The sequence below is a fragment of the Herpailurus yagouaroundi genome, unplaced genomic scaffold, assembly GCF_014898765.1.
Source record: "Herpailurus yagouaroundi ecotype Mexico unplaced genomic scaffold, PumYag 67440, whole genome shotgun sequence".
NCBI classification, from domain to species: Eukaryota; Metazoa; Chordata; class Mammalia; order Carnivora; family Felidae; genus Herpailurus; species Herpailurus yagouaroundi.
In genome coordinates, this window is record NW_024420251.1 from 305,748 (window position 1) to 315,747 (window position 10,000).

Consider the following 10,000-nt stretch of genomic DNA (forward strand, 5'->3'; position numbering starts at 1 on the left):
AGCCTAGCTGCTGGGATTCTCACAGAGGCTGCAAAAATAAAAAATAAAAAGCTTGCATTCAACTCCAGATTTATCAGTGATCCATCTATGCATTCTCCAGGGCCTTCAGCTTCTCCCCCTTGCCAGGATGATTCTCTTCAGCACAGAAATATTATCATATCTTTCCCAGCACGGGGACATTGGTTTCATGAGAGCAGAGACCTTGTCAGCCTCACTCACTACTGTCTCCTATGCACTTAGCCCAAAGCTTGACTCATGGCAGGAGCTCATAAAGTATTTGTTTAATTAAAATGACCTGAATATTCAAAAAAAAGTCTTCCCTTTGTGTCTTGTCTCATTCGTGCTACTGTCCTTTCTCAACTCCTTGAAAGTGTTGCCCCCACCAAGCACACTGTCTCTTTGACCTCCCAGACATTCCTCTTCTCATTCTAGTTTGGCTTTCTCATCCACAACTCAACTGAAACCTCCTGGCAGCTTGATCCAGTGAACCCCCCCCCCCCCACTTTTCATTTTAATTCGCTTGTTGGAAGCACTTCACATCATTGTCCTCTCTCTCCTTCTGGAAACATTCTCCCCCCTTGGTTTCCAGACCTGTGCAGCCACACAGTTTTTCCCTGGCCTACCAGGCCTCTCTCCTAGCCCACTGGGTCCACACCCAAGACTTCATTTATCATCTTTTGTAAAAAGCATTTTTATTTACTTTTTAAATTTTTTTTAATGTTTATTGATTATTGAGAGAGAGAGAGGGAGAGAGAGAGAGACAGAGCGTGAGTGGGGGAGGAGAAGAGAGAGAGGGAGACACAGAATCTGAAGCAGGCTCCAGGCTCTGAGCTGTCAGCACAGAGCCCAACAGGGGGCTCGAACTCACAAACCTCGAGATCATGACCTGAGCCAAAGTCAGACACTTAACCGACTGAACCACCCAGGCACCCCTGTAAAAGCACATAATGGACCCGGTTTCTTACATAGTTGATTCTCTTCTCCTTAGTCTTCCCCGACCTGTGCCCCAGCCCCGTGGCCCCGTCCCTCTCCTCTCTGTGGCAGTTTCATATTTGCTAAGATGAATTTGCTCATTAAACATTTTGTTGTATTTTACTTTAAAAAAAAAAAAGCACATAATGGAATATTACTCAGACATTAAAAAGAATGAAATCTTGCTATTTGCAATGACATGGATGCACCTAAAGTGTATTATGCTAAGCCAAATAAGTCAATCAGAGAAAGACAAATACCATATGATTTCACTTATATGTGGAATTTAAGAAGCAAAACAAATGAGCAAAAGGGAAAAAGAAAGAGACAAACCAAGAATCAGACTCTTAACTATAGAGAACACACTGACGGTTACCAGAGGGAAGGGGGTGGGGTGATGGGTGACCTAGGTGATGGGGATTGAGGAGGGCACTTGTGATGACCACTGGGTGTTGTATGGAAGTGTTGAATCACTATATTGTACACCTGAAACTAATATAACACTGTATGTTAACTAACTGGAATTGAAACAAAAACTTTTAAAAACAGATGAAGCACAGTTGCTCACAGACACAATTCACAGCTATGGCAGCTTGATACTGAGACACCAAGTGCTGCTCCACGTGTGCACTGCCTCTGTAACATGTCACTGCAAAACAAATGTTGAAGGATAACCACTATTATCTCTTTTGGCCTTTTTTTTGTAAAAGCAAAAATCTGCTGATTTCTTTCAGTGAAAACAAGCAGTAATGTAGGTCTTTCATAAAAGCAAAGTAGCGTAAAGCAAACTATTGAAAAGTGGGGGATACCTGTATTTCTATCTCTTGTATACATCTCGTACTGGTTCTGTGTCTCTGGAGAACCCTGATACAACCTCTTCAATATATAATTCAGTGTTTGAGCAAAAATCTTCTCAGTAGTCTACTTCTCTCTGTTTCCTTTGCCACTTTCCTCGGCAATCCCACCAATGCCTCTTGCCTGGATGACTGCATAGCCTCCTGCCTTATCTCTTATATCCCGTCATGACACCTTCAGCCCATTTCCCACATAGCAGGCCAACTGATTGTTTTAAATATAACAGGCTTGGCCATGTCCTCTTGCTCCTCAAAGCAGTCCTCAGTGCCCTCACATTCTCACTAGGGAGTAAAAACTATAGCTCTGAATATGACCTTGGGACCTCACATGGCTGCCTTCCCTCTGCCTCTCCAACCTCATCTTGCACAAGGATTTCCCCTTATGATACCCTGGCTTCTTCTGTTTCCATGGAAGCTTGATGGTCTTGCTAGACTCTAGGGGTCTTCATATGCCATTCCTCTGCCTGGTTTAATTGTCTTCAGTGCTCTTTGCCTGACTGATTCCTAGTCATCCTTCAAACTTTAGGTTGGGCATGGCTTCCTCAGAAAGGCTTTCTCTGGCAGCTCCTAGTCCCAGCACCCTGGACTTCCCCCAGCAGAAAGTTTGACATGCTTCATTGCTGTGGCTTGTCTAATGCCTCCACAAAACTAGGCCCAGAGTTCCAGAAAGGTAAGACCTAGAATGTTGCTGCACTCCCTACTGGAACCCTATGGCCTTGCTTGAAACAGGGGCACCACCAGCTCGTAGAAAATCATGTTCTGCCAGCACCTACCCCAGTATGCCCTTGTCAGTCCCAGAATTCGGGAGTGCTGGGACTGACCAGTCCACCCACTGTGCTGCTATGATTTACTGTAACTAGTCTGATATGAAATGTTACCCAGCCTCTATTTTTATAGCACATAAAGACTAGTGAAACTGAATTCATCATATAGTTTGAGCTCTTCAGAGAAGAGAAGTTGCTGAAAGTCACTGCTATTGTTGCTGCTGGTCTTGTCATTCATAAAAACAACATATTTTGTCTATAAAAAAATCTGAGGGGGAACAAAAATTTTGTCTGTTTTCAGGCTTTGGGTTCTCACATCACTCTCAACAGAGGGACCCTGGGAAAACTGTTCTGAAACCCACTTCTCTCCCAATTCCACTTGCCTTTTTGGCACCTTTGGCAACCGTCCCAGGCCTGTCCATTTGTGGCAGGGAAGAAACTGCTCTGGGGTCTTGTTTGAAACTAACAAGGTGCCCCTGTCTTTGCTAGTACCTAAGAGAAGTAATGATGTTCACCCACAAGCTTTTCCAGAGTGTGTGTGATGTGCTCAGGATTGGAATAAAGAACAATAAAGACTCCCTCTGCTACAAGTGGAATGTTATAGGCTGAATTGTGTCTCCCACCCCCTCCAAATTCATATGTTGACGTCCTCACTGCCAGTACCTCAGCATATGATTATACTGGGGGATGGGATCTTTAGAGAGGTAATTGAGGTTAAATGAGATCAAAAGAATGGGGCCTAATCTAATCTGACTGGTGTCCTTACACCTAGAGGAGATAAAGACACCAACACACACCTAAGGAAGAGCATGTGATGACACAGGCAGAAAAGGATGGTCTAGAAGCCAAAGGGAAAGGCCTTAGAAACCAACCTTGCCAACACCTGGATCTCAGACTTCCACCTTCTAGAACTGTAAGAGAATACATCTGTGTCTTGTAAGTCATCCAGTCTGTGGCACTTCATTATGGCAGCCCAAGTAAACTAACACATTTGAAGGTTGGGTTCTGGTTGGAGAATATAATCAATCAACACATTTTATTTCATTGAACACTGACTGTGAGCCACCATGCCAAGTTCTGAGGAAGAACTAGGGAGAAAAAACTTTTACAGGTTCTCTGCCCTGTGGAATTAATAGTTGGGCAGGAGGAGGTGTGGGGATGCTGGAGGGTTGGCGAATCAACAAGAAAACAAAAGCAAACTGACCTCCAAAAGAGACCAGCACTGTCATATGAGTGGCTCAGGGTGGGGCAACCACTGAAGACCTGAGCTCACATGATGATGGCAGCACTTCCTGTCTGTGAGCCATTGGCCAAATGGCATACCTCTCTGTCCTTGCTTCCCTCAGCTATCACAGGTTTGTTGGCAGGACTGTCTCAGTTAATACATGTGCAAGGCCTGGCATACCCTAAGTGCTCAATAAATGCTGATTATGATTAGTTCCAAGCACAAGTCATGGATCTTCCCACTATCCTTTCATCCCTTCACTCTGTGCAGTCTCAGACCAGCTCCTCAAAGGCTTTGGCAGTAGTTCGGGATTGGGGCTTAGGGAAAGAATGACAGGATTCCAAGCCGCACCCAGGAGCACAGTATCTGCACCCGCCTGCCCCGCCCCCCCGCCCTGTTCCCTACTATCACTCCTTTAAATTCCTGCCCCTGACTTGCCCTCACCATCCACAAGCAATCACAGTGTCTTGCCCCTAGAAACTGTGATCTTGTGGTATAGCAGGTAAACAAGAGAGGGAGACCCAGTCCCTTGGATGGTGTCCCAGCAGGACATTGGAAGCCAGGGGTCTCTCTCACATACTGGCTTCCTTACATGGGCTACCTTGAGACTTTTAAGTCACTGCTTAGAATTTTTGTTTCTGACAAAAAGAACCTAAAGTTCAAAACCCATGTTCAGAATGTGATCCCATGTGTGTACTGAAGTCTGCTTGAAGAGTATTCATTTAACTTCTCAGCATCCCTAGAACGTTGACATTACTCAACAAGCCAGTCTGGGATAAGAATGGAACCCAACACCTCTGGTTGCCATTTCTGGCATTCAGGCTACATATTCAATCCTCACAGGAGGTCTTAAGTTTCACTGTCATTTTCTCAACACTTCCATTGCTTTTCCTATTAAAGGGTGGGTTATTTTCATTCCTGGGGATTGGCCCAACTTGCACTGGTGATATCCCATGGCATATCTCATCCCACACCAATGCTGGGACTGTTTGTAGCTAAGACTATGCTTCCACCAAGGGGAAGCTAAGGCATCATTGTCCTCTGAATAGTCTGAGTCTTGCCATCCTCAGAATTCAAGAAGCTGAACCAAGGTGAAGCCTGAGTATTAAGTCCTACCTTCACAGGATACAGGGAAAATTCTCTCTCTCACCCCTCCCCCAACTCTGAAACCAAGCCAGGAATCCTTCTAGCAAGAGACACCTCTGTGAGTAACCAGGGATCAGGTGACAGGGAAGTTGCTAACTTGATTTGTGACAGACTTTACTAACCTCATCCCAGGGGGATGGGTCAGGATATCATCTTACAAACATGAGGACAAACTTTAGGACCCAGGATCCCTCTACTTCCTGCTTTTAAACTGGTTTGGGCTGTTTCCTTATCTACAGTCTGACTTTTGGAAAAAACAAGTTTTTTTCCAAAACAAAGTTGATGGCCCACAACCATCAACACCTCCTGCAAGTTTGGGAGTCAGCAGGGATCCAAGACCGATGAGGACAGGACACAAGTGAATGCCAGGTGCTCTTTATTATTATTAGTTATCTTTTTGTACAGAAAGAGACAAAATTTAACAGCTAAACTCAACAATTATAAAAAGAGAGAGAGAGAGAGTGAATTAGAAGCAAGTGTGTTTGTTGCTCCCAGGCTCCAGTGAAATCCTGACATAGTACTGAATGTACGGATTTTCCAGCTGACATGGGTCAACACATGAATACAAGCACAGTTTAAAGTGGTATCAAAATTAATCCATTTCACAGTAATCATGTCTATAAGCTGAGTTGCACAGATCAGGGTTTCCATTGTCACAAATTCACAATCACAGAGTGAAATAGCAGGTGTGTTCAGGCCTGGGAAAGTGGCATCCGGAAGGAGAGACAGATCGGGAGGCAAAAGCAGCTGTGGGATTTGTTCCAATCTTGAATATCTGTGTTAATGCTCAGGCTGGGGGCGGGAGAAGGGCAGGCACTGTTCAACGGTCAGATGTCTCAGTACAGTGGAACAACTGTTGAGGCAATGAGTCCGAGGGGGTGTGCTATTTGGATATCTTTGTCAGAAAAATTCCTGCTAGAGAGAGACTCACTGCCCACAGCCTGTGAAAGGAAAAGCTCCGTATGTTTAGTATTTGGGGGCAAATGATGGGAGTGGCCAGCCTGTTAGCGAAACATCTGCTTTACAGAATATTCAGCAGGATACACAGTTATATTACTTTACATTGCAAGCTAGTTCACAAACTATGTTATTCATAAGGTAAATAAAGGAGGAGAATGAAAAGCTGCAGCACCCAACATTCCCACAATGGAGAGAGACCAAGAGATCATCCTATGTGGAAAGAGCCTCACACACAAGAATCACTGAACCCCAAAGCTGAAGGCACGGTGAAGGGATCCCTGATATCCTGAGCTTTTTATTTGAAAAATGTGCTCATTTTAACTAGATCCCTCTTACATATATGACCCTGAAAATTGACTAAAGGGAAGAATATTTCAAAAATTTCTACAGCGCAGGAATCACAGATACCATGAATTATCTTAAGTTGTGATTTTCTATAAATTCTGAATTAGTGGGCTTCAAATTAATAGGCTTTTACCATAGTTGCAGGCAGTCTGATTACAGTACTTTGAAATTAGCTAATTATACTGATTAGTATGAACAGAGTTCAGTGGGGAGAATGTGCTTGTTTCTGAATCACACACTGAAAAGGTTTACTGCCCAGCTCTCCCTCTCAGCCTTGAGCATGAGAGCAAAACAGCACACAGGCACACTCCTCAAAACACAGAGCATAGGTGAATAAGAGAGCCTCTCTCTCTCCCTGTCCCCTCCTCCCGTCCCCCCAGACAAAAGAACAATCTAGAGGCAGTGTTGTTTTTTCCTTCTTCTCACGGGATGCCATTTTCTTGTCAAAAGATTAACCCGCAGCCAGAGAGGAACCATCTGGCTCCAACTCCTTAACAAAAAGACACTTTCCTGTCTTGAATTCCTCATATTCAGGCTACTAGAAAGACAACATCCAACCTTTGGGCAGATTCCTGTTTTCCCAAGCACCCTAAGGAATTCACACTAATGGCAGTGGGAATCACCAGCACAAAAGGAGGTCACTGGCCTCCAAGTCAGCCTGCTGGGTGTTACTGGGCACCTGTGCACCTCACTCTTTCCCTTGTGCTTTCATTTTGAAAACCCCAGGTGATGGGGAGCAGTGCTGGAGGGACATGTTTGTGATTCTTGTTTTAAAAAGTCTTAAAAAGTTTTTGTTTGAAAACAAGCGACAGTCATATTTCAAGGAATTTTTTAAGCCTTTTCTCTTTTTTCTTAATGAAAAATATCTAAATAACTAGCCCCACCATTCTGAAAGTCAAGAGTCACATATTTTTTCACACAAAAAAATAAAATTAAAAAATAAAATGGTCCAGGAGTGCTTGGATCTTCTTCATCTGTTGATAACAACAGAATAGGAGCCGAGGCAGAGGACACTATGCCAAAAGGACATGTGAGACGGGGTCCCACAGGACAGAGGCCCATAGGATGGAGCTGCTTAGTCTTCTCACAAAACTTTTTATGAAGTGGGGACAGAAGGTGGTGACTTTGCGGGGCTTGGACAGCTAATACCAGCTCTCCTCCCTCAGGGCCCTGTCAAAAGGCTGTCCAGCCCCAGGAGGTGACATTCCTCCCTTCAGACCGGAACCCTCCTGGTACAAATATAGCCACACACCAGCTATTGTTTCAGATAAGCATATGAGAAAAGGCAACGTGCACACGTGTGCAGGCAGGCACACACACACACACACATCCAAAAACAACAAAAATGTGGCTACTACAGATTTAGCATTGTATCAAACCAACGTCCATACAAAGACAGAGTTTGAGAAGATATATACAGGGCATTCGTAAAAGCCAAATGTGCACCGCGAGGAGTTATGACCATTGTATACTGTACAGTCTTTTTTCTACAGTGTACCGCAAAACAAAAACAAAAACAAAAACAAAACAAAAACAAAAAACATCCCAGAGACCACGGTGGCAAGCCCACCTGGAAGAATGCTGCCAAGCACCTGAACAGAACACAGGACCCTAGGAGCTGCCTGTGAGCTCTCCCTGTAGGCCCTCACTCAGCGCCTGAAGGACATAACACATGCTGTCCTCCACCAGGCCAGGTTCCTGCTTCCTGCTCCCTCCCATCTCCACCCAGCTTGGCAGGGAAGGGCTCAACAGATGCCAAAGGCAGCAGGCATTCCTTGACATACTCTCTTTGGCTCTTGTCAGTGGGGCCAATGCTTGGCTCTCTTCTCAGTGGGGAGGAGATACATAGGGGTAACTGACTCCTCCCATGCTCCCAGGTCACACGCAGGCACCTGCCTGAGGAAGTATTGGGAAAGCTGGGCTGGCCCCTGAGCTTCAGGCTGCCCCAGGTCCTCCAACATGACCAAACACGACTGACCATGGCCTCCATCGTGGTAAAGCAGGGCCTTTGTAGGCCAAAAATACATTTGTGAGGAAGGGTAGGACTGCAGTGTTAGAGGCCCAGAGGGAGGAAAAGAGGAAGAAAGGAAAGCTGGAATGCCACCAGGTCAGCACCTCGGGCATCAGGGAGCTCTCAGAGAAGGACGGGACAGAAAGTGTCAACTGGCAGGAGACCAAATGTCCAGGTTGAGACTCAACATCACAGTCACACGAAGGCCTCCACTAAGACTGGTCCCCTATAAGCTACACATTTCTAGAAGAATCTTCCTAAGGGAAAACTGCACTGGCTCCCTGGTGCTTTAAGAACTGCACAGGCATTAGCTCAGTCAGCCTCAAATAGGCCTGGGAGGTAGGGGGAGGGATAGAAAACCCCAGCCACCGAGTCAAGTTGTCCAAGCTGGTGGACTCATTGGGATAAGAACAGAAGCCTCCTAACTTGAAGCATGTCCCTGGGCAAGTCTTCAGGACTGGAGGGGCCTCCAGAAGTCATCTGTAGCCTCAAGGCAGGGCTTCATTCAGAGAATGAGGCCTGATGCCTGCCTCAGAGAGCTGTTTTGACAGAAAGAAGCTTGTCTTCTCAGTGGGTTTGAAACTGCTGTGGTTGCCAATAGACCCTGGCTTTGCACTCTTTTGGGCCCCACAAAAATTTGCTACATTTTTTAAAGCACCACAGACAAAAAATGATTTGGCACGGAGGTCAGGAAGATGGACATGCAAGGGTGGGGGAGGCGGTGTTGAGAGTCTTTCGCATGGTCACAGACAGTTAAAGGCTGGGTCACTTCTGCCCCCCTACTGTCCAAAGCCTCACTGAAATGCACAGGCAGCCTCTGGGCCACAGAAAGGGGTTATTAAAAATGCCAGCACCTGGCAACACCCTGGATGGGCCTTTGACCCCAGGTCACAGGCTTCCCCATCTCCCTTGTCAAGAAATTTCTAAAAAGGGACACTTCAGGATCTTTTCCCCAGGTGGGCACCATTATTAAGGAGAAATCAATCATCTGAAGTTCAAGTTCAACTCATTGCACCTACTTGTGAAAAGGGAAAAACCCTAAAAGTTCAAAGCCAGAAAGCACAGTGCTGAGGAGGCCAAGTTCATGGGTTTAAGCATCCCATGGGCCAATCAACCTCATTAGGAGAAAACTTCAGCTCTCTGCTCCAGCCTGTAGCCCCAACCACACAGAGGCCATGGGCTTCCCAGGCAGGGTCACCAGCATTAGTTTTTCCAGGGCTATAATTGGGCTCATGCCAGTGGGTAGCAGTTTTAGCACAGCCAGTACACATCTGGAAAGCCAAGGTCTTCAGGAGGCCAAGCACACTAGAAGCAGAGCTAGCCCCCAGGATGGCAAAGTTCATGTGGGCCTCGTGTTCAATCTGGCAGCCGGGCCCCTGCCTCTCATCCTTCACACACCCTGCCCTCCTTCCAGCTTGCTCTAGATATTCCTTTTAATCTGGAGTCGGGGCAGATGTTGGGGCAGGGGAGTATCACAGAGCTGACTTCCCCCAGTCACCTATAAATGGCCCGTTATATTGTTTTGTTTTATTGTGTTGGTCATTTATTTGTTATTACTGTTTTTGTTTTTTGTTCAGTCCTGTCCCTGTCCTCAAAATGTAAGCAAGGACAGAAAGCACAGGACTGTTGAGGAAAGGGTGTTGCTGAAGGGCTAGCTTCTCTCCCTCATCTCTGTGGCCTAGGCATCCAAACACAGACAGGTCTCCAGCCAGCTGCACAGCCC

General features: G+C 45.9%; 2 protein-coding genes across 3 annotated transcripts in view; both read right to left on the reverse strand.

The window, feature by feature from the left end:
* The window catches only part of FATE1 (fetal and adult testis expressed 1), a 25,256-nt gene that overhangs the window by 14,379 nt on the left and 877 nt on the right, over positions 1-10,000 (reverse strand). The window lies entirely within an intron of this gene.
* Positions 5,321-10,000, reverse strand: part of PRRG3 (proline rich and Gla domain 3) — a 9,398-nt gene continuing 4,718 nt past the window's right edge. For both annotated transcript variants that reach the window (XM_040467336.1, XM_040467335.1), the window contains exon 4: positions 5,321-10,000. This exon is cut by the window's right edge and continues 877 nt beyond it. The gene's annotated coding sequence lies outside the window, so the exon portion shown is untranslated.